At 37.8% G+C, this 25,237-nt stretch overlaps 1 protein-coding gene across 1 annotated transcript in view; it reads right to left on the reverse strand.

Moving 5' to 3' along the window:
* The window catches only part of EIF3H (eukaryotic translation initiation factor 3 subunit H), an 89,985-nt gene that overhangs the window by 26,404 nt on the left and 38,344 nt on the right, over positions 1-25,237 (reverse strand). The window lies entirely within an intron of this gene.

The following is a 25,237-nucleotide window of genomic DNA, read 5'->3' on the forward strand; positions in this document are numbered from 1 at the left end:
TTGTTTACTGTAGTGAGGCTACATTAACAGGTAAGAGCTCTTTCTTTACAAAATATTTTCAACGTATCTACCTCAGTGCTACAAGTTACAGAGCCGTTAAGCACACAATAACACAAAAATGTGTGGTGACATTCTAATTCCTTCCCTACATAAATGTCAATCAGATTAATGTATTTTTATGAAAATTTATATTACATAAATGCTCAGAGAGATTATTAAATTATCTGGAAAAATCTGGAAATGTTTAAAGATTAATGAATTACACAGTCATTTTTAGTTTTTTCTAATTTAACACAGATATTCAACAATTTGAAAGCAGAATGGGGACAGACACTGAAATGGAAACAAGTCAGCAGTCATTGCACTTTGAAAATCAGTAGTGTCATACGGTACACATCACAAGAAAGTCAGTCTTATTTTGTTAATAACTTTTCAATAAGTGGAGAAAACAAATTATAAATTAATATAAGGGGTTTGGGGGGCTTTTACATCACCCAGCTCCCCTTGAAAAGCTGAAAAAAATTCTTTATTTGTAAAGCTTTGAAGTTTTGGCATCTTGTACCACTCTTAGTGTTTGCATTGCACAAAATTCAAAGGGCAGGGGCAAGAGGAGGGACATCTTCAACAGCTTACTTAAAGCCAAAACACTCGTCTTACCAGATACAATGAAGCAAGTAGTTTTCTGATGCCTTGGTATTAAATATCCACATGTCTGTCTTGAAGACTCTCTCACACCGTTCTTAAGTTTCAAGCTCACAAAATGTGGTTCGAACACTGAAGCAGACACAACCCCCATACAACAATTTTCATGAATTGTCCTTAGAGTGTATCAGGATTCTTTAAAAGAAGAATCATTGCTACAGCCTCTTTCTTCAGCTTAAAGTTACACAAGCTATTTGTTTTCTGTGACCTACATCAGCCCATCATGTAGGGATACACAAACATTTGGCAGGGAGAATCGGTGAAGAAAAGTTCTAGTTTTTGGCCAAACAGAAGAACAATATAGCAGATACCACCATAAACACATGCCTTCTGAATCAAAATTACACAAGCGTCTAGCTTTTATATGTGTTAAGTCCACTTGGGAAAAAAGAGAAAAAAAAAAAAAAGATGAGTGTGTCTTCAGCCTCAGGCTTACAGCTTCTTCCATTGGGGGCCTATTTGTGCAGAGCAAGATCAAGTTAACATCTATTGCTCCTTTAAGGAACAAAGGAGGACCCAGCACAATCCCCAAAATTCACATTAGTTTTACAAAGTCTACCAGTTTTATCTAGCCCATGCGCCATTACTCACTGACGAAAGAGCAGTAAAATGCCATATTAACTTCTTTCTTTTCAGTCAGAATAGCACTTAATTCTCACCCCTCACTTAAAGCAATAACTACAGGCTTTGTATCATACCTAGATGAACATGATGCCACCACAACATTTCAGTATACCTCTTCCAACACCCTTAAAACACCACCTGACACCTCTCTAACACATCAAATTGAGCAGGTAGCCATTTAACTGTCCATGACACCAAGAAAGACTGAGACATCCCATCCGACCAGCTCAGAGAGCAATGATTAAACCGTATGCAAACTCCAACCAAGGGTAGCTTCATTTGGATCTCTGCTGTACTACCATCAACATGCACTCCTCATCACTATCAGCCAAGTCCTCAGGCCACGAGCAACATAACTTTAATTCAAACAAGGTACAAGTAAGTCAGAATCCAGGCAAAGTACTACCCAGTAGAGAGATGAGAAAACACCTCTCCGGTACGAGATCCAGGATCAGCCATTCGCTTTACCAAGCACTGACTTTCAGTTAAGATGGATCAAGCCCTCTTGCTTGCAATCCCTGCCACAACAAGAAATCTTTACCCTTCTTTAGCTTGCAGACAGAAGGATCTCAGAGCCATGGATTTCCTGATGGTTTAGTTCTTGAGCTACAGATCCAACCACTACACAGGAGACAGACATATTCAACATCACTTATCATCCCTGGGCAACTCTTTAAAAGAGAAGGAAAAATAAACTTTTACTATCCTCGTGCTAACACAAAATTCTGAACACAGAGCTTTCTGAAAGGATAACTAAACAGCCCCTCCACCTAAGCATTTCTATAGATAAAGTGAAAGGTTTGTGTTGCACATATGGAGGCTGTGGATCTGTACTTAGATGATGCCTAATTAGAGTCAGAATACTGTATTTGAAATAACTGTCTTTAATACATTACAATATTCATAAGGGATAGATGCTACGCTAGTGTTTCATTGTAGCATGCTGGTTACCAAGAGCTGCTCTCAATTCTCTCTTAGGATAGTTTAGAGTTTGTGAAACAATAGAAAGGATAGTGATTGTAGGTAGGCTCAAGAGTAGAAGACCTGGATTAACATTTTCTAGGGAGCTTGAAGAAAAATATTCCATTTTGGAGGAAGAGTAGGACCAGTGGTTCAAACCTTGTGAAAGAATTTGCCTGAAAGGCTCCTAAATTATTGCAATTAGATGACAAAACATTTTCACATCATGAAAACCTGTGCCTGGCAATGGTCACAGCACAATCATTTTGGAAGCTGCTATCTGTACCAAGAAACAGCACATTAAATCAAATGCTTATAGAGGCAGTCCCTTCCTGCATGTGAAAACCAGCCTCCTTTGATTTCTGAAGCCAACTAATATTATGTAAATGTCAACATGACAGGCGATAGCATTAGCAGGGTACTGGAGATGCAAAAAGTTATTTTTCGGTCACGAATGCTAGCAGGCAGCAAGAGCTTACAGTGATGAGAGACATGGCATTCTGACCAGAAAATCATCATCCAGAGCTGATGTCATCCAAATTTTCAACAACTCTCATCCCATACAGCTGAGCACCAATGTTGTAAGAAAAACAATGTGTTAAGAATTTTGGAGCTAATCAAATGAGGAAGTATGTTATGCTTTACTAGGCAAAACCTTGTTTTTATGCCAATTCCAATGCAGAGATCTTCAAGAACATCACTACTACATCATTGTGCTCTCTCCTTAAGTGACTGCTGCCAATACAGCTATTGATTAAGTAGCATGTGCAACATTTAATTAGTGAAGCACTACTAAGGTACTTAACATTTTAAAAGCATACAGTTTCAGGCATAACACTACAGATTTCTAAATAACTCCACTCGATGTTTTAACACAGGGCTAGTAGCTTATAACACAGGTGCCATGGAAAGCCAGCAGGTAGAGTTTTAAAAGGCTCACTGGCAGAAACTACGGTGTTTGGGCAGAAGAACCATAAAAGTCATTTTTTTCCAGTTCCCACTACCTTTCTACCAGAATGCTCACTCCTTAATCTGGGGAAGAAAAATACAATTTCGCATGCCACACTGTCAGGAAGGGGGGAAGAGGCGGACAGGACTGCCAGTCCTTGTTTTAACACACAAGAATCTACTGAAATACTTAAACAAGCATTGTTTAGTCTTCAGAGGCTTTCCACACAGATGTGAAGAAAGAAAAACCTGGTACAACTAAATGACATTTCAACCAGCCAAGACAGATCCAGTCCAACTGTGCTGATGCATTAACATTCTCCAAATCCCAAAACTACTTCTATATCGGACTTCCAACCTTGTCTTGGACAACCTGAATAGTTAGTTTTTACAGGTCCCATTTTCTTCCCAAGAAATCAGGTTTCTCATCATCACTTACTGTTTCATTTCCCTTTGTGTGCACGTATATATATATACATATATACACACATATATACAGGGGGCAGAGGGGGATGCAGAGGAAGAGAGAGAGAATATACACAACCCCCCATATTTAAATATGCATTTAATCAAGAATCAAGGTGGAGAGCATGACAAATATTAATGCACATGGCCATACTTTCATATACATGGAAAAAGGGTGTTGTAAAGCAAGTTTAACAGTAAGTAATGGAAAGGCAACTTCTCACAGCATCTGTTTGCATTATTACAAGGTTCAGCTCTCCCCCCATCCCCCCCTCCAAAAAAGAAAAAAGGGGGGGGTATGTGTGGCACACTTATGATTTCACACCACTGCTCAGATTAAAAACTGACAGTTAGGGAATTCAGACCAAGGTAACACAAACCAGAAATCCCCATTACATTGTGCGCTAGCGCTGCAGTTAGGAGCTGTAACACTGCAAGGTACCTACTGAATGGCATTATCGTTGGTATTACTCAGTAGAGTTCCTAAAGCCCAGGATAACACTAGCAACGCCCGTTGTTAGTATAACTTCTTCAATGTGTTCTCAAAGAAACAATGAATTCAGGCCAGCTTCAGAAAGTCTTTTCCATAGCACAGCAAGAGGAACAATAAAAACAGGAGTGGTTAGATATTTGAGGTGAAAGACAGTCATGCCTTCTCACAAGCAGCCTCTGGCATCTTAGCAACTTGAGATCATGCACTATGTCAAAATGCAGAAGATATCAAATAAATTGAACAAAACTAAAACCCTCAACAGTTTAAGAATATTAAGTTTAGAAAACAAAGCTTGTGGCTTTTAGATCAAGCTACACAAGACAGAGTTAGGGTGAATTTCTCCCCTTTCTAGGGCTTGTAACATCATATGGCAGGATTCTGCAAGCCAAAGCTAATATATTTTAGCAAAATAGCACTTGCAACTTTATATCTAAGCGTGGCTTGTTCTTTCAAAGTAGCCAAGAACTAAACTCACACCCTGTTTAAACAGGCAGAAAAAGTGCTCTGTGCCAAGGAGGAAGTTATAAACTTAAAGAAGGTTTTGTACATGGGAAACAAGTTGGGAAGCAGGGGGACAGGTCCACTGCAGTCAATTCTCTAACGAGTAAGAGGGAAAAGCACAGTGTAATGTGCAGTACATTGGAGCTGGAGGCAGAAGGCTGTGGTTCCACTGCTCGCTCAGCTGAGGGACTCCCTGATGGGGGCTGGACAAGTCAATTCTTTCCATTCCTGCTTCTTCTCTGAAGATAATAAACCCTTGGGACAGCATTCACCATTTACTCTGAACACAGCCCCAAAGCAAAACCACCCCATTTGAGGAAAAGATGAATCACTGAATCACTTGGTGGTACCTATACTTCACTGACTGCCAAAAGGCCTTCATAACTAAATCCTATTTACAAACCTAAATTATACCTGGAGAAAGAAAGTTCATCAAGATGCATGCTACTCAAACAGACTTCAGATAAAAGACACAGTGATGATGAAGTGTGCAGGATCAGCAGCACAAAGTCCTCCAGGGGCCAGTACTGGGTCCAGTACTCTTCTGTCACCTTCATTAATAGCCTGGATGATGGGACAGAGCTCACACTCAGCACGTTTGCAATGATACAAAACTGGGAGGAGTGGTTGATATACCAAAGGTTTGTGCTGACATCCAGAGGGACTTCAAGAGGCTGGAGAAACAGGCTGACCGGAATCTCACGGTTCAGGCAAGGGAAACAAAGCCACTGTGGAGGGACAAGCCCAGGCACCAGCACATGCTGGGGCTGACTAGCTGGGAAGAAACCCTGCAGAGAAGACCCTGGGGGTTGTGGTAGACACCAAGTCGACCATGAGCCAGTGATAGACCCATGCAGGAAAAGGCAGCCAGCCACCTCCTGGGCTGCATTAGGCAGAGCATTACCACTAAGTCGAGGGGCACTGGTGGGATGCGTTTGAGATGCTGTGTCCAGTGCTGGGTTCCCCCGTAAGAGAGAGACATGGAATTCCCAGAGAGAGTTCAGGGACAGGCCATGAAGATGACTGGGGACTGGGGGCATCTGTCATACAAGCAGAGGCTGAGAGAGCTGGGGCTGTTCAGCCTGGAGAAGAGAAGGCTTAGAGGGATGTTATCCATGTGTGCAAATACTTAAGCAGGGAGAGGCAGGGATATCATGAAGGAAGAACTAGACACTTCTCAGTGGTGCCCAATGACAGGATTACAGGTAATGGGCACAGGAAATTCAATTAAATTTAATTCAATCAAATTCAACTGAGATTGAATAAATACCTTTTATTTTTAAAAGAAAAAAAAAAAGAAAGAAAAAAAAGAAAAAAGCTGTCAGGATGGACAAACTCCAGATCAGGCTGTCCAGAGAAGCTGTGGAGCCTCCATGTACAAAGCCCTAAACAACCTGTTCTAGTTGACCAGGGAGATTAGACCAGAGACCTCTAGACATCTCTTCCAACCTCAGCTATTCAGTGATTCTATGACCGGAAAAGATGGCTTAATAAGTTAGAACGTGGCAAAGAAACAAATAAAAAAAAAAACCACACCAAACCTTAACTCAAGTCACAAAATATTATTGTTTTTAATATTTTTTAAAGGGGCCAAGATCCCAAAACTTCTGCTACATACCAAAGAAAAATTATGGCTAAGTAATACAAGTTTGGTCTGAGTAAAATACAGGCTTTTAGAAACAAACTGCCATAGTGTGACATTGCATCAAAGGAGACTTTTTGTGTTTCAAAAGCAGATATTTTCATTCTGCATTCATCTTTTTGTTAGTTATTGAAAACGTTAAAAGTAATTATGCAGAGCAGTACATAATTCTCAGAGGATTCAGCCTAAATGCTTTTTCAAATGCAAACAAGACACTAGTCACAATAGGTACAAAATCTTTGGTTAACAGCCACGGACTATATTTATTTTAGCCACTCTCACTGAATGTCAAAAATTCAACAGAAATGGCTTCAAAAAATTAACATGGGTAAGACAATCCAAAAATATTGTTTCACAAACTGTGCTTAGATTTGCGACTGCAGTTCAATATGGTAAGCAAACATGAAAATACAGAACTGTCAAAGGACAGAAAGGAAGCAAAGCCAAGGACTGAATAACGCTGAACTGCAATGTCAAGAGGACTTGAAAAGTGAGGCCTTGAGAATTCATTTTGTTCAACAGACGGGGAAACATGGCAGAAAGAAATACAAATTTAAAAGCATCTTAGTACACTGACCATGATCTCCTCTGTTTAAAATTGCATTTAAATCAAGAAAATTGAGAAATACTGTTGCAGCCATCAACAGCAAAGTCAGTAAATTCTCTTGAATAACAATATAAGCAGAATAAAATCTAGATGAACTGTTGAAGATCCTTTCTCTGCAAGATATTACAGAGAATGCTATTTTCTGAAGTATTTCACTGAAAAAAATAATTTACATGTGCCACAGATATACACTTATATCAGAAAACAGTTCAGAATAATAAAAGTTCAATGAGCTGAACAGTGGCAACTGTGAGGTATCTAGAAAGGTGATAATTCAGTAAGAATAACCTCAAGGTTTGTTTACTTAAAATAATTATTTTAAACTTCCCAATTTATTTTATTTTTATGAACCACAAATATAGTATCAGGTGCCAGCAGGAAATACTGCAGTTATTGTCAAAAGTTTTCTCTGCCTCAGAAGAAAGATGTTTATATCATTCTCAGAGTCTCCAAACAACTACTTAAAAACTGCAATTTGCGTTTCCAACACCTCTTCCATATTTTATCATAAGAATATACTCAAGGGGACTGAAAAAAATTTTAAAATCCTTCTTTCTGTAGGAATATGGTGAGCCACAGCACTGCTTATTAGAGAGCATTAAAGCACTCACATAGACACAGAGCTTGTGGTGTGTGTGCATGGAGTCCTTAGCCATAAAATACCAACAAGATTACGCTGGTTGGTAGCATAAGAAAAAAATAATTTTTTTCTGCAGAGTAAATAATTTCAATTTCCATTCAGCTTAAGACTCTAAGATACTTTTTCTACAAATAATCTTTCTTGAGTTTTTAGACATAGAGTTGAGGGGTCTTGGAAACCACGTCCCACTCCTTCGGCGGGTAGAAGAGAAGGTTCTGTGTGAAAAATGGCCTCGTAGGAGTCCTGTGAATTAGAAACCCTTGACAGACTGACAATTGCACTAACAAAACCTCAGCATGGGACAGCTGAATCCACGATGATTTCACAAATCTAGACTTCCACTAGGGACTCAGCATAACCCAGTCCATGGTAAACGATACCATTTCTGCTATGGACAACCCTTCAGTGAGATGTTTAGGCAACTGGCTAAATTAGCTGTACGATCGCTCCAACACAACCGAAACCTTATCCGTTCCACTGTCTTCTTTTAAAGCAGAAGTGGAGCCCAAGCTGTTCTCTCTACACCTTTATCCCCAACAAGGCTATGTGGCAATGAAAGTCTATCCTTAATGCCTCCTTTCTTAGGCATTACTTTGGAAGCCCAAGGAGGAACAGAAATACTACCCCGGACTTAAATATATGCCAGTTAGCTTTTAAAATAGACTTCCAAATTCTGTTTTGGAGAGCAATTGCTGATCACATCACACCGACTCTGGTAGCCAGCTGTTGTTTCAAAAGATAGCTATAAATATATTAAATACCCTCCTGATATTACTTTTCTATGTAAGCAACTGTAGCTGTTACAAGGAGCCTATGTAATTAAGTCCCAAAGGGGAGAGATGCTTGCAGAGCCACAAAGGAGAGATCCACAAACGGGAGAGTACGTACACAGAATAGCCTTTGTTAAGACCTGCTCCATGTAACACAAGAGTTTACAAACTCTTGATCCAAAGTGTTTTTAAAATTACTCTCTCTTACTTCTCCTTTCAAGGACAAGAGCAGAACTTGTTTTTCAACGCTACATTTCAAGTGCAAGAATCGTACTCGATCTTTGCTTGATTTTGCAAAGTCTGACAGTTTTTCTCCAGAACTCAAGTGTAATAATCTACAGAACAGAATCAGATTTAAGTGTTTCCTTGGTTCCTACTTACCTTCCAGTTGAAGCTGACTAACAATTCACTCTGGTTTTATGGTAAGTTTGCAAACAGGATTTTTTTTTTCATGGAACCAATACGGTGATGAAAGAAAAGACAAAAGGCAGAGATTGTGCCTGATGAGCAACACCATTAAAGTGCTTGATGAACAATGTCTGTAAAGTCTGGTTAGTGACATTTCACTTGCTGTCCCCTACAATTTTCATCGGTAAAACTTTCCAAAATACGGTTTTGTTATACTCCTGAACTGTGAGTCACAAGTACTAAAATTTTTGTTAACAGATACCAAACACACACCAGCTTTAGGATAGCACATGATTTTAAGCACATGAGCAGGTGCAGGTACATAGAAGCTGAATTTCTGACCTCCTATCCTGCACAGAGGTGACAGCTGCTGTGCAAAGACAAAGACAGCAGGCCATAGAGGTGTCCTAAAGATCAATTTCCTTCCACAACTATCAACTGAATTACGCTCTCTGAGGCATCTCTTCTTGAGATTCACAGTTATTGCTGAAAATGCTGAGGGCTTCTTCAACCAAAAGATTATTTTAAGCTGTAAACAAAGATATTAAATCACATGAACTATTAATAAAGAAATATCAAAGTAGACAATGAGCTTACATAAACAAACAAAACCTGCTCGGTTTAGGGTTATATTACCTTTACAAGCAAGCTTAGTGTAAATGAAATTGGATCAAGAGATGAAATTACAAACTACCTTGTTGAAATATAGTTTAAAAGAAAAATATGTTTAATACGAGACATTACAATGTTTCTTCAGGTTATAAAAGGGTTCCTTCATCTCCAAATACCCATAACATGCTTTAAATATATTCTGAATTTTGATTTCTCATAGTGTTTGATATAAAAAACAAACCAGAAGGTTGCCCTAAAGATAAATGAAACATCTGGTGAAACATGTAATAAGCTTCAGGCTCACATCTGCTACTGAGGTTAGTATTCCCGCACCATAGCTACAAGCTCTATGCAAAGCTCTATAAGAATAACTGAGAACAGGGAGGATTACAGGGAACACATTCCTCAATCTAAATTGATATTTCCTCTTCCATCTGAATCAACATTGTGCTTCCATATGTATGCATTAATGTCCAGCGCTATCCCTCAGTGGAAAGTAATTTCTAAAAGTAAAGTTATCTCATTTAGAACCTATCGTATTATTTTATATCATCGGGGGGTTTAGGCAGTTTTATGCATATGCAACGATTTATCTAGGCATACTTATATGCACACATCTAAAGCTAGATATACGTACATACACAGACACACATATATATAGTTTTCACTAGTCTTAGACCACAAGCAAACTTACAAAAATTAATTCATCCATCATTACATTTGACCAAACTTACTTGAAAAAACAAGAGTAGACAGGAAAAGGCATAGTTACTGTAATTATATAAAAGTGAAGCCCCAAGTACTCTCAAGCAGTAACTGATAAAAATGAATGCAAGATATTTCCTAAGGAATAAACTATGTGTAACTCACATTCCTGTTTCTATAAGAAGGTTGCCCAATATTTACTTTTTTTACCCATTCACTCCTAAACTTTAAGTTTCTTCCATAAACAATGACAGCAAAATGTTTACGTTTACGCTAACATAAATTGCTTTGTATTTGTGACATTTTAAAAAGACCCTTTTGTGCCACAGAGAGTTTAAAAGAGGCAAATATCTGCACAGCAGGGAAAAAAACCACTTACATTTTGCAACAGCTGTGAAAGATCAGTCCTCCAGAGTAACTGAAATCAACAGCAAACTGAAAAGTGTTTAGGAAATAAGATGTTTCCATCACCTCATACTATCATTCACTTCCATTAGTACTGATGAAAGAGAGACTGGATTTTACACAGTGTTATAAATGGCAGGAACATTACTGACAGTGGAAACAGAGCCTGGTCACTAAACAATTCTAGCATCAAACCTGGGACAAAAATCAGAATAATAAATACTCTAGTGGACATCTGGTTAGTCAAACTTAGAAGATGAAGAAGTGATATCCAGACCCAAACTTATTTTTCCTGGATAAAAATTTCATAGTAGAACTGAAAGTGATTAAAACGTTTAGTGCCATCACAGGAACACTGAAACTTTTCCACCAAATAGACCACACGTTAACACAAACTGTGTGGCTGAGAACTCCTTCAGTACAGGGCCCTTTTCTCCCACTTACCTTTGCATAATAGCCTTTTGTTATAATAATTAAAGGAGTTCTACATGTACTTAATGCAAGACATGAGACAAAAACGGAGAACAGATTAATGTAACGTGGTCAACTAGGGAAAACAGAGATTAAGAACTGGCCATGGAAGACGTGGTTAAGTAGTGTCATGATATAAATCGTGCGTGATACCAAGAACCTATCACAGAGAAATAGAATTGCAATACCAATCATACCAAATTATTAGGTGTTGATATTAGGCTTGTGTCCTGTTCCTTGACACCCTGCAGAGAAGTGATGAAAGGTTCCAGGAGAAGAATGGATGAAGAAAGGGATCACCTCTGACACATCGAAAACCAAGAGGCGGAGGGGGCACTTCTGCTTGTTCAGTTTTAAGAAAAAGCAACCAAGCTTCAACTTCTGTTCCAAATAACTGTTGCAAACGGTCTACCTTGCAATGTAACTTCAAAATACTTTGAAGACAAGTGTGATGCAAAAGCTTTTCATAACTCAAATTAGCTGAGGGGGGCAGAAGAAACAAACCGCCAAAAAAAACCACAAAACCAGTACAAATGACAAAAACATTATTCTTACATGGACAGCCCTATGAAATTTGTATGCTACAGTCTATAAATCATTATCTGTTTACACTACCTTGTCCAGGTACAGCAGTTTGGGGTAATCTCAGGCAAAGTATCCTTCAAAGATAAATACTCAGCTAACCTGTCTTCGTGAACAAAAATTTAGTCCTTCCCTTAATGAGAAACAACAGTTGCTCAGCTTTTCTACATGATTTCACAAATAAGTCTACAGCTGCGATACAGATAATATTATGCTCAGGCTTATTTCAAAATTACTGTAGCTGACATGTTATCTAGATAGCTAAGAGAAAAACAAGTCACTCCAATAATGTTTACAGCTCTTGATCATTTTATGATAAACTCTCCACTGTGTTAACAGACAACAAAGGAAAGAAGATGGGAACAAAAGTGATATTGTTTCATGTTACACTCAATCTTTTACCCCGAATTGTTGCTGAAATGGGTGGTCCCTACTCATTCCTCTTCCTCCTGCATCAACTTGTTGGATTCACTCTCCAGCAGATCAACAAACTAATCGGACTCCCTTTGTGGTCATGCAATCACTAAATCTTACACAAGGGAGGAGGCAGGAATATGAAGCCAAGCGCACAGAGGAATAGTCAGGACCCCTCCCATCCTTTGGCTGTTAGATTAGATTACGTGTATTATGAAAGTTCACCTGCAGACAACAAATCACTCCTCCTAAAATGAACAGTATCATAACTAGAAACAGCCAATCCTTTTTTTTTTGTTATACATCATTCAAAAAAACCTGTCATACTAAAATAACAAAGAAGGCGTAAATTACATGTTATAGTTAATTTACCATTCTTGAAACCATCCAACTTAATCAATACAGTGCTGCTTTCAGGCCACAATAAAAATGCCTGTTACCTAAGATTTGCTTTGTCAGGGAATGAGCTCTGAGTGACAGATGCTTGAATTACAAAATTTAACAGCCAAGAGGCTGCTGTAAGAACATATTTAAATTAAATGCTACCTACAAAGGTCTCCCTGTAACAACAACCATTTGCTTCAGAAATGGTAGGGCAATGAAATGGTCTTCTCCTAGTAACACATGCCCTAACAAGAGCTATAGCTAATTAGGAGAATCACAAGAATGGAATTTAAATAGCATTGAAATTATTTAAAGTAATCCAGGATTTACAGACTTTATCAAATACTATATATGTACAGCCTTACTTTGTTTTTCACATATGATAAACTGAAAAAAGATTGTGAAACTCAAAGCAAGAGCCCTGTGACATTAACGGGAAACTTTAATTCACTGAAGTTTAGAATGTGAAGGAGGCCAAATCCGTACTCAAGAGTGCCCTGCATACAGATACAGGAGTTATGCAGCAAATTTAAAAGAACTGTCAGAATTTCAAGAAGAAAAAAATCTTTTATTATTAAAAAAAAACCAAACCACCAACTTCTATGTAAAAAGCTGTATAAAGGTTAGGCATTTGCTTTGTCAACTAAACCAGATATTTTAGGGGTAGTGTGTATCAACACAGGAAGTACTCTAACGATAAAGGAAAGCTTGAAAAAATGGTTTGAAATAGAAATACATGCAGTAGAAGACTGCGTTAATACTCAGGGTCTCCTGGCTGCTTGAGGTTAGAATTACTGATTCGCGTACTTTATATAAAATTAAATTATTAGGAAATAGTTCCTGTGAAAAGTTTTATAGCCAAGCAGAGTTCCAAGGGCTGGAAATGTTGACATATCTTGCTTTAAGTCATTCTGCATTCTTATCCCTGTCCCGCAGTGCATGCAAACCACTCCCCCCATACACATAACTTTGTGGTGCTATTGGCAGGTCGAGTAGGATCAAATAATACAGAAGAAATAATGGTACACATTGTATTTCACTCTGTGACCAATTAACTTCTACGTGAAATAAGTCAAGACAGGAACCATGAAAGAAAATGTCTTCCCCTCTGCAGAACTCTATACAGATAAGATGAATCACAAAGAATATTATTCAAACTCCAACTGTGAACTGCATTTTCTGTGAGGAAGAGAGAATAGAGATTTCTGTTCTTGGGAGACTAGTAAAATAGCAGAATAATTAAAAGGATTGAAGCATATGTTTAATTTTGCAGCAAATGTAGGATCAAGACCCCAGATTGAGTTTGATCCTTCAGATTAGATCACAACAGCATCAGTTTTCCCATAGCACCAGTTAATACCACAATGCACCTTCTAAAGAAGTGGCATCTTTGAGCATCTTATTAAATGAACACTACTTCACGAGCTCAGGCTTTATACCAACAGTCTGAATCACCTTTTCCCCATTTCTCAAAACCTCTCAATTTACTCTATAAATAGGACACCTGATAAAAACTAATCAGTATATCTTCTCCTTCCCAGTTGGCCTTCCTCCTCAGTTTCACATTCCCTATGGCTCATTTTCTTGTCAATCCAAGTGAGCTTTGCTTTACATGAAAAATCCCCCCTTTGAATATATCTGCTTTTTTTTGATACATAAAGCTCACTAAACCTATTGCTTACAGCCAGTACATGGGTATCCTCTCAAGTTCTATCCTAGACCTATCTTTTAGAGAAGTCATTCGCAACTTGAAACACTGCCATTCCTATGTACAGGAATAACAAATTAAATTAAATGATCCAGTCTCTTGATGATCTCTTCTTGATTATAAATCCAACATCTGCTTTCCTTTAGCTTTGACCAGTATACTAATAATTTATTCATATCAATTCACAACGATGATACAGACCTCCTATAGAACTGCTTTAGTACACTCTATTATAGAGTATTAAGACGACTGGAGTAGAAGGGAAGAGGTGTTATAAATACAAAAATATAAGTTGATCTCTCCACTTTTAAGACCTCTGTCTGCCCTTCCATTTTCTGCGTGTAATTTCTCATTCATTAATGACAGAAAGGCTCATTTCCTTTTTGCTATTCCCACACCCCCATTCCCATCCCCATTACCTTTTCATGGTATTTCAACTAAACTTATGAAGAAAAGCACAAACACTTCCATTTTTGCTTATGAAGTCTAGTCCAAAACCAGCTGCAAATCTGTCTCATTATTCTCTGAGAAACCACTCTTCTGTCAGGATGCTTAAGAAAGCTTGATACAAGTCTATTAATTTATCAGGCCTATTTTTATTCCCACGCTCAAGTTGCTAACATTTCCAAGCAGAGAAACATGGCACTTGAGGCATCACACAAATGCAACGTGACCACATTTTGGTTTGACAACATCTTAACGCAAACAAACATATAGCAACCCCTTTGGGCCCACCCTTCTAATACAGGTTTTAACTGCTACGGCATTGTGGGGAAGAGGACGCTTGCCTATACACTTAGGAGCTGAAGGGCCCGTTTACAACTTGTCAGTCATTTCAATGTAATTTACAGGAAGAAGACTGAATTCCATGAAAAATTAGTGAGCAGTTTATGAATGGCTAAAAATCCTCTGAGACACGAAGTTCTCAGGCACATAAGAAACAGCAGAGAAAACGTTGTGTCTGAACAGACACAGTTCATTGAACTGGATCCTAGGAAGGCTAAGGCACCATAAGGATACAAATAGATGATTATTTTTTTAAAACTGTTTCAGTATGTAATTAAAGAAAAAACCCACTCGCAGATACAGTCCCCTCTGTCTCACCAGAGCATTAAGTGCAATTACAGTTTAAAACGTGCTTAAACAAAGAACTCATGAGGGGTTTTGCAAAAAAAAAAAATCAAAATGTACCAGCTAAAGCACAGGAAAAACTCGATTAAAAGTTACTAACTGATTTTAAAACAAATGGTGTTACACTGAAAGTTTGTTATACCTTGAAAAATAATTCCCATCTCTAGTAAAATACAAGATCTCTCACCTTACCGTCTCTTCACTTGCGTGTTTCTGTGATGGTGTAACATAGTACTGCCTTGTAAATGTGAAAAGAAAAATTACCATCTCCTTCAGTAAATACTTTCAATATTTAACAGGTTAGTTATGCACTGCTTTCAATATTTATTTTTACCCTTTGTTGCTTAATTCCGTTCAGTGATGTGCTTTTACACAGATACTCACCTTCTCATTCTGGGATGAAATGTCAGTTGAGACCTTCCCTGCCATCAAATTAGCTACTCTCTTTGAGCTTCTCCCTCTCATAAATGAAAAGCGAGCCTAAGAAGATCCGTCTTGAAAGAATAAATTTGGCCTCTGAAATATTGTCACGGGACATTCACAAGCTACTACCCCATCCTTCCTCCACCTTTGTACACCGCTCCCTTTGCCTGCAATTGCCCTCCAGTTCCACAGCAGCTGTAGCTACCAAGCCACCCAAAACACTAGAAGTACCTGAAAAACCTACATATTACTTTAATATAACTTTTAAAAGTCAGAAAAGGAGTCCAAAAACAGTAGGATTCCTTCTGTCCACAGAGTTGTGTTGAGTGTGACATTAGGGTCAACTCAATTTGCCAGTGTCCTTCCCCTCAATTATCTGAGACAAGTAAAATTTTCAGAACTAGGTAGGTAGCTGTCTTATTCTAAAGAAATGCTTAAAAATCCTGCTTCAGTCTGCCCACTGCAAGGAACCGCGCAATTACCAGACTTCGTTCAGCATCTTTTGTGGAATTTTATACAAAATAACTGAAAACCTGTTGGGGTGGGTTTTAGTGTTGTTTTTTTTTTTTTCATTAGTCATAATTAACTTATACTAATTGCATGAAAAAAACCCTTAGGAGTCATTAATTAATTACACTTAGAAAAACAACATGTTAAAATATTTCTAACGATTTTACTTCCCCTGCCTTCAGTATCACAGTAAGAACCACAAGCTTTATTTATTTTGGAATGACTTACAATGCATTTTCCTCTAGCTGCTTATAATACTGCCCACTGTCTTCTAATAGCTGTGAAGTACCCTTTTTTTCAGTAAAAAATTATACAGTCTATTAGCAGGTCAGCTGTTTTTCTTTCTTTTTCAACTTCCATGAAGGCCATCCAGCTATAGTAATTTACTGCAATTCATTTTCTTCTTGTAAAGAAAATAAAATATTCCTACAAAAAACTGCAGACAGACCAAACTTCAAATACTGTGACTCTCATATCTGTTCAGGTCTTGTTCTCCAGCTGGTTTTACAATGACACAGTTAAAAATCTTGGACAAAATTTTTAAAAAGCATGTTTCTGTTGGGGGCGGGGCGGGGGGGGATAGCACTATTTACATGCCCAGTTTCCAGATAAAATATGTTTAAAATAAAATCTGGCCTGAAACATCAGACTATGAGTAAGTATGGTGTGCCAAAAACGCATACCACCATCTGATGACACCTCAAACAGATTCATCTAGTCATTAACTTCCTATGTATCCTGAAGTGACAATATTTTGTATAAACAGCTCTCTTGCCTAAGAAAATAATCTGGTTTTGTTGAGTAGAAGCAAACATCTTTCCTAGTATGTAGACAAATCACCTTCAGTAACATCTATAAAGAACACTAAGTTCTTGTAACCTGTACCTTCTATGTGTTCATCATGAAACAGTGTACCACAATGGAGCACACGATGATAAAGTATTTTTAGTAATTTCTAAAAAGCATACAAAGCATGTTCCTCAAAAAAAAAAAACAAAAAAAAAAAAAACAAGGGGGAGGTGGTATGCTTTAGCTCTTCACATGAAAAACTACTTAACACTCAAGAAATTAGACATTTCACAGCTATTTCCTTCATTTATAGAAAAGGACAGCTATGATTTAATATGAAGAGAGAGGATTAGTCCATGAAAGCCTGAGGAGAAAAAAAATTTAAAATATTTAACAGAAGACACAAACTGAAAATAGAAATTACTATTAAAAAATAAATCACCAAATGTTCTAGAACAGATGCCCATATTTTGATTTTGTACTTTTTATGTAACTGAAGAATTGAAAATCAGGTTAGGTGACACAAGGCAAAAGATTGCCATCCTCTTTTCATCCAAAGCACAGATTAATACCAGTTTATTGTGAAATACATTCATTGCTGTCAGATGTTCGGCAATTGTGTTACCGGGAGCCACAGAAAAGCCTACATGAAGCACTGTATCTGCATTTCTGGCATGACTATAGGAACACACATATTAGGTTTTCATACAAAAGTTCTCTCTTTACTTAGGTTAGCAGCAGGAGTTATTTTAAAGAATTACACATTTCTCTGTGTCAAAAACTTGCAGGTCCTCAGGGTCTCTCGTGGAGGTAAAATAATCACTTAGCACACAGTTCATCAAATTTCTCAAATGCTGTTTTTATATATTGAATCAAATCCTTTGATTTTTAAAATGTAGGAAATAAACTCACCCATTTTAGCCTTTATCTTTATGAAAAGAGATACTATGCTCAAAAAGAAAGACCAGTACTCTGGCTTATAACTTCTACTTCCCATCACCATTTCACTCCCAGTAACACCAAATTACAACTCACATCACAGTAAATACATCATTTCTTCATGCATAAATTCTCTTCTCTCACTCCACTTCTTGCTGTGATCTCTCGTAGCCAGTTTAATGTCCATGTTTCCTCCCATTGTCCCTGCTGCTTAAGCTTTGCCTGTTTACTTATGCAACTCTTATGGAATAAATACAGTAAATATCATCTTGTAAACATAAAAGTAGTACGCTATCACCTTCCATGTCTCTTAAGTATTACTTTCTGATATGTTTTGCCAATCCTTCTTTGCCTTTCTATTTACCACTGGGGACCAGGGCTAACCCATATAAAATTTTCTCCAAAAGCCTATTAAAGACATTCTTTTTCCCAGTATAAATTGTAGGTAAACATTACCTAGTAGCCCATTTACTACTTAAAATTAATAACCTACTTGGCCTGTTCAAGTCCCAGTATGTAACTGTTTGGCACGTCTCTATTCCTCAGCAAAATTGACTTGTAATACTATTTGACTTCTATGATATCAATTAATTACCACATGAAGTTTTCGTGATATAGAATCATATAACTTCCATTACATTCTATAAAAATTATTTATTATCAATAAAAATAAGAACATCTACTTCTAACCGCAATATTTCTTAAATAATGAAAGTGTATTTATTTTTAAAGTAGAAATTAATAAAATGTAATCTTCAAATCAATACTGAGCTGCAGTGAGACTACTATCATCTTACTCTTCTTGGGAGTAAAATCTAATTAACTTGCACTAAAAGTAGCCAGTTCAGTTAAAAAAAAAGTTCTCCTCCAGGGCTGAATTGTTAAATACTAAAAACTTCATTTCCAGCCCACTGTGAAGGGAAACAGCAAATATACATGTTTCAAATACGTCAGCTGGATTATTTTCTGTAAAGACAATAAAACTACCTGCAAAGAGGTATGTTTTCTTGGCCATTATTATGTGAACTCTTCGGTAGAAGAGGCAAAGCAAATAAATCTGTCCTTCAGATGAGCCATCCAAGCTTTCAAAAGAAGCCTCTTCATATTTCTCAGGTTTTCTGCATCTTTTAAAAATAATTGTGCAAAGCATTTGGGAGGCCCTACTACTTAGCATGATACCAGTTTAAAAGAAGGAAACAACACATTATTCTGCCAGATTCCAAATAAACTTGATGTCCAGGCCAGAAACAAAGAATGACCATGCTCTCAGATAATAATTTCATAAAATTTGTGGCATCTGAAGTAGCAATCTTTACCTCAGCATGATACTCACAGGCATCAAATTTAATAAAATGACCCCAATAAAAGTTAATCAGAAGTGTTTAAATGTATTTGCAATAAAATAAATTTTATGGCCAGCAGAGTCAGTTATCTTCTGTGTGACAAATTAACTGAGCACTGAAACTGGGTGATGCTTCAGCACCATTTCAACAATGAAAAACGCATGCAAGTCAGTTGGGAGAGAAACCTCACACAGAAGGAGCGCGTAAATGAATAAGACCCCCACAATCCCATACATTTTGCACTACATGGAAGAGAAAAACCACCAAAGGTGTTTTTCTTTGAGATGACTATAACTTTACTGAGGCTACAGCAACAGGTACTCCAGTAACGCCTACTCTTTAATAACACCCCAAATGCAGAACAAGTACCATTAAACACTACAAGAAAAAAGCCACGGTCAGGAGGTTTGCAGGTATGCTTATAAGACAAGGGATTAATTCTGCTCAGCCATCTATCATGCAAGTTTGAACACCTACCAGTATGAACCTCTGAAAGTTGTAACATACCTAATGTGTTCCTAATTAACTTCCTTGGAGTTAGGATGATAACTAGAGTGAGCTAGTTAATATTACACGTACACCATACATTACAGGAGTAAAAGCATCATTTTTAAAAACAGCATCAGCACATGCATCTAGCTCAAAACCACTCAGCTTGTTTTTTGAACTTAAAGCTGGTGAGTTTTCTCCCTGGAAACAATCCATTACCTTTCCCATCACAACAACCATCCTTGTGCCATCTAATAAGTTTCTAAAATTGTCTCCTGTAACAAAGACAAGCTTTGTACATCTGTTTTAAAAGTTCTCTCTTTAAGAAACTAGTTAAATTACATTCAGATCTAGTTGCTCTTATTTTAAGGAAGAAGCACTGTATAGCTTTGCTAAATGAGATGCATATCAAAGAACAATCAAACAGTAGGTTTGGGTAAAAAAAATATGTAAATAACAAAAATTTTGTCTGCCTTGAACACTTGACCTTATGATTTTGCCTTGCAGCATGAGATGCATTAGCGCTCATTAAGAAGCAGAAGAAAAAAATACTTTATCTTGTGAGGTAACAGCAGCTGAAATGAAAGATTAAAACAAATTATCAGTCTTGCCAAGTCTGCAGTATCCTAAAGGGAAAGTCCCGTTTACTTTTTTCTTCTTCTTCTTTAAAGCTAAGGTCAAAAAAATTTGTTTTGCTTATTGAGCACACTGCTAATACCAGGTTTCTTTCACCACCTCTCACTGTCCAGCCTTAAAACCAGAAGAAAGTCACTACTAACAAGAACTGATACATGTAATAAGGAAATCACGTTTCATGAAGCTGGGAGGTGTAGGGGGTGTGTAGGCAGTGTCCATTTTTATCCATGTGTACTTCAAACCAGAATATAAATTGTCATAGTTCCAAAAATTTTGAAGTACTTTCCTATCTTAAGAATTACTACTCTCAGCTGCCTTTCTAAAGATAGATTTTTTTATATACTACTACAAAGGATGCTGCCTGTAGCACTGTTTCCCTAAAAAGTAAATTTAATTTTCATATTCCAACACCTCTTCTACCCGATCAATCCCTTCCCAGCACATATTAAATTCTACTTACTCCTGCCTTTATAACCAGTATAGACAAGCAGGAATTTTATACAGACGTGGTTAAAACGATTAAAGAGATACCTCTGATTATTTTACTCCTAACGTGAAAAAAGGCCGATTAGGAATAAACTAACTGTGAAAGTTTTCTTTAGGCCACAGAGAGGTGCGTTCATAAGCTAAAACAGAAATGGAATTTCATGTAACGCTTGTAAGTTCTAACAGAGACAAAGCCGTGCCTGAACCTGAGCGCTACTAGTTAGCAGTGCCTAGCTCCCCTAGCATTGCTAGACCATCACCAGCAATACGCACATTTAGCAAACGAGCGTGGTAACTCGGGCACTACAGGATGACTGGTTTATGATTTCTCTAAGCGACAAGAACAATAGGGGACAGAGGGAGAAGCTTTACAGACAGCTGTATGTTCAGGATAATGGGAAGAAAGTCAAGTCTTCAATTCTTTTCATGGTAAAACTCTGCTCTTCAGCATCTAACAAAGACGGGCAAGTTGCAGTGCTTATAACTCACAGTTCAGAGCACTTCTTTTCCCTTTCCAACAGTTCCCTACAGCTGCCACCTGTAAGACCATGGTTCAAAGGACCACAGGGAAAAAAAAAAAAACACAGGAAAGGAACACACACAACTGAAGAGCTGGAGGAAGAAGTGAGAATCAGTCACTGCCTTTTGTTTAGGGAAATTAAGTGTTGTGATGTTAGACGTTCCAAAATTATCACAGGACAAGCAAGCTTCACAGGTTTCTCCCACAACTACCCAGGTATCCCAAAGTAGTTACTGAAATTCTTCTATGCATCAGTTTCTTTAACTGTGAACTAGTGATAGTTTACCTCACAGAGAGGTTATGAGGCAATTAACTGATCATAAAGTGTGCCAAGATCCTTAAATGAAAGGTGCTATGCAAGTGTGGGGTATTAATCTCACACTCTAGGTACAAATCATTCTCTTATCCCACCTTCTACCTAGTGTTGGCAGCTTTACAACCATTTAAACTCTCTACTACGTACGTTGGCTTGGTTCCCCGCAGCAGACATCTTAGACACAGTGCACTTTTGTGGTTCAGCTACCTACACTTTCCTGCATAAAACAGGGCATTTGGTTTGAGGCATCTGCAGCTTCAGGTAGACTGCCCAAATACACAGCCTGCGAGCTGCATACAGACACCGAGTTTTTGCCTGCAGTACTATGAGATCCATGAAACTTCTGTCAGCTGCATGTAACAGATACGTTGCCAGATACCATCTAACTTGCATAAAAGCTCTAGCGTAGGAGGAGCAAAAGGATCACTGGCCATCTTTATAAGTTTTAACTTTTAATTGCATACTTTTCAAAACATGCATTGGGTCTACAACCAGTTTGAATGCTTACACTTCATTCATCATAATGTTATTTAAATAATATATGAGATGAAGATTTCCCTCTGAATTAATAAAACAATCTTAACTTTGGAGCACGCAGTAACATAAACACTGGGGAGTTCGCAGTCATGATTCATTGGTGATATGGATCCAGCAGACAGAGCAAAAAGGACAGTGCAGCGAAGAGATTGTGCTTTTATCAGCCTGGTCTGCAGGTCAGAGGATCAAGCAGAGAAAAGGTTTCAAAGCAGGAAGTGCAGGGGAAAATGAGCAGCGGTGCAAGCAAGGGCAGATCTGCTCTATGTTAACAGGACAAGCTGGGGGAAGGAAAGAGAAAGATCAAGGAGAGAGATGAAAACAGTCGTAAATCAACTGTTAGCCTTATGCTATAATCTGGATGGGAGATGGGAGAGACTTTAGAAAAGAGGTGACAGTAAAAGTTAATTTACCATAAACTGATATTCCATACAAAAGATGGAAGAAAAAGCAAAACAGTTCAGCAAGTTAAAGAAAATACAGAGTTTGCAAGGTTCCACGTAGGACGGAAGAACAGCAGTTTGGGAGTCTGCACGTGTGGATGACACGATGACAACAAAGCCGATTCAAAGACAGCCTGGTGGGACACTACGAAGGAAATGCAAAACAAACCATAATGATGATCAAAGTTACACAACACTGGCTAAATCCACTTTAGTTCTGCATTTGCTATAGCTTCTAGTTATGATTTACTAGTATAAACAAAGCCTTTTTTTCTTCTTCCAGCAGCTCAGAAGTGCTTTGCAGTTCCCCAAGCCTGAAGCTGAGGTCCCTTTCCATTCTTTTCTTCCAAGTCTCTTTTGAATATTTTTCCCTTTTCACAGAGCCAACAGCAATAGCATTTTATAGATGTTCAGTGCACTCTACACCTTTCTGCCATACAGAGACAAAAAGAAGCACGCACATACATTTACAGAAGTCCTGACTGGAGAAGAAAAGTATTCTGGGAAGAAAAATACCAACGGCACTTCTAAGTGTTTAATACTTTTTAAATTAAAAGGCTGCTGAAGTGTTTAAAAACACCTGATCATTTACGTTGCTCATGTCACGATATACTAATTCTATTCCTACACAGCAAAAATGCTGGTTTTTTATTAACTTGTCAGAGTTTGAAAGGATTTATAGACCAAATACAGTCAGTATTAGTAAATAGCTTTAGTGAAAGCTTTAGTTATTCAACTACATCTACAGTTCTCTTAACACTTTTAGCCATTTCTTGGTAAAACCAGAATGGTGATCTCATTTTTATCAAGACATGACAGTGATTTTTCAGGAGAATGAACGTTGTATTCCTTTATTCCCATAACACATCTTTGGCCTTTATCTAAGCCAAAGAGCTGCAAGACCTTACTAGGAAACAAAAACAAAAAAGTGTACCTGAGTTGAAGGCCCAGAATTCAGCAGCTTGTTTCCAAACAACAACTTATACAAAAGTGTGATGTTAAAAGTAACTACCACAATTTTTATCCAAATTTAGAATAAACAAATCATTTGATCAACAAGTTTCCATACTTAGACACACACATCTGACAGAAAGACTTAAGAGTATCCTGGAAATCATGTCACTATTTTAGCTAACTTTTAAAAAAGTTAATGGGGATTGGGAGCATACGCTAATATTATGCTTTGACACTTGCATATAAGAATTGACTGCTACCGTTTGCTTTACTCGGCCAATACCTTTTTAACATTACGTGTAGTACCACATTTGAGAACTAATCCAGACAGAAATAAACTCGTTGCGTAAGATACTTGGAAGTCTCTTAAATACGTAAGCTAGGTCCAGATAACCACAGGCAGTCACAGATCTATCCCCATTTACACGGGACCTTCCAGCTCACGCTTTTACAGGCGAGGGCTCGGCTACTGACCTTACTGGAACCACTGCTCATGCAAACCGTGCGAGCAGGACCCCTGCCCACTCAGGACCACACAGCACCACTAACTGCAAACCAGCCAGAGCCCTTGCTAATGGCAGAAGCACGACCGGCAGGAGTTACAGGACTTAAGTCCATACAAATCAGTCCAGCATTGCCTGTGGACACGTTTGAAGAGGTTTGCTTAAGCTTTGAAGCGACTTGAAGGAGAGTGACACACCGATGAGAACTTCTGAAGAAAGGAGATGTGAAATAAGAAAGGATATATATACACTGCATGCATATGACCTGAAAATACAGACCTGCTGATATTTTAACTATGATCATAGCATTTTTAAAATGCAAAAAAGTCAACATTAAAACTAATTATTTAGCATAACAATTAAACTTTATTTGATCTGAAAGATAAAACATGGATTAATGAAACTGTTGCTCACATGTAATGAACTTTAAATTTTACACTCAAATTCCTTAAAAATATCAAGGAAAAATTATATTTTACAGAAAAAAATAAGAAGGCTTTAACTTTTGAATGTAATCTTGACACAAGGCAAAAAAAAAAAAATCAAAACTGGGGAGGATTTGTCCTGTTTCCCACCCACCTCCCCATCTTCCCCAAATGACGTGTTCTCAGTGTATCACGTACTGGATCTCAAAGCCATTTGGCCATTGCACTGTGTTTACCATGTGCACATCAACTACCCTCCTCTGTGTCAGAAGTGGAAAAACTGAAACACACACAATTGAGTAAAATGCCAAATAACAAAAAGTAAAACAATATTTCTCCTTTATACTATCCTGAGATACTTGAACTATGATGTTTGAGATGTTTTAATACAAAGTCCAATTTTCCACCTCAGAACTCTAAATATTTCCAGTGAAATCAAGCCACCTTCACATCAATCCCTTCAGAAATGAAAACTTCCGCATACTGGGGGTGGGAGGTGTGCGTATGGAAAATATTACCGTACAAGCTGATCACATTACAGATGTTGAAATGCATAGATTTTGGTAATTTAAAAGTCTCTTTCGAATTCAGGATAAATAGGAAATCAAAATCATAGGGACAGAGCTAAAAGTCATTCGATCGCTGTTTCCTCCCATTACATATTGTTTGTAGCGAGCATTTGGCTAATATATCCTTTGAGACCTCCCCAGACTTCCCCTCAACCTGCCACAGAGTACCACTACCCTTACAGTGTT

The sequence above is a fragment of the Phalacrocorax aristotelis genome, chromosome 2 (genome assembly GCF_949628215.1).
Source record: "Phalacrocorax aristotelis chromosome 2, bGulAri2.1, whole genome shotgun sequence".
In the NCBI taxonomy this organism is placed as follows: domain Eukaryota; kingdom Metazoa; phylum Chordata; class Aves; order Suliformes; family Phalacrocoracidae; genus Phalacrocorax; species Phalacrocorax aristotelis.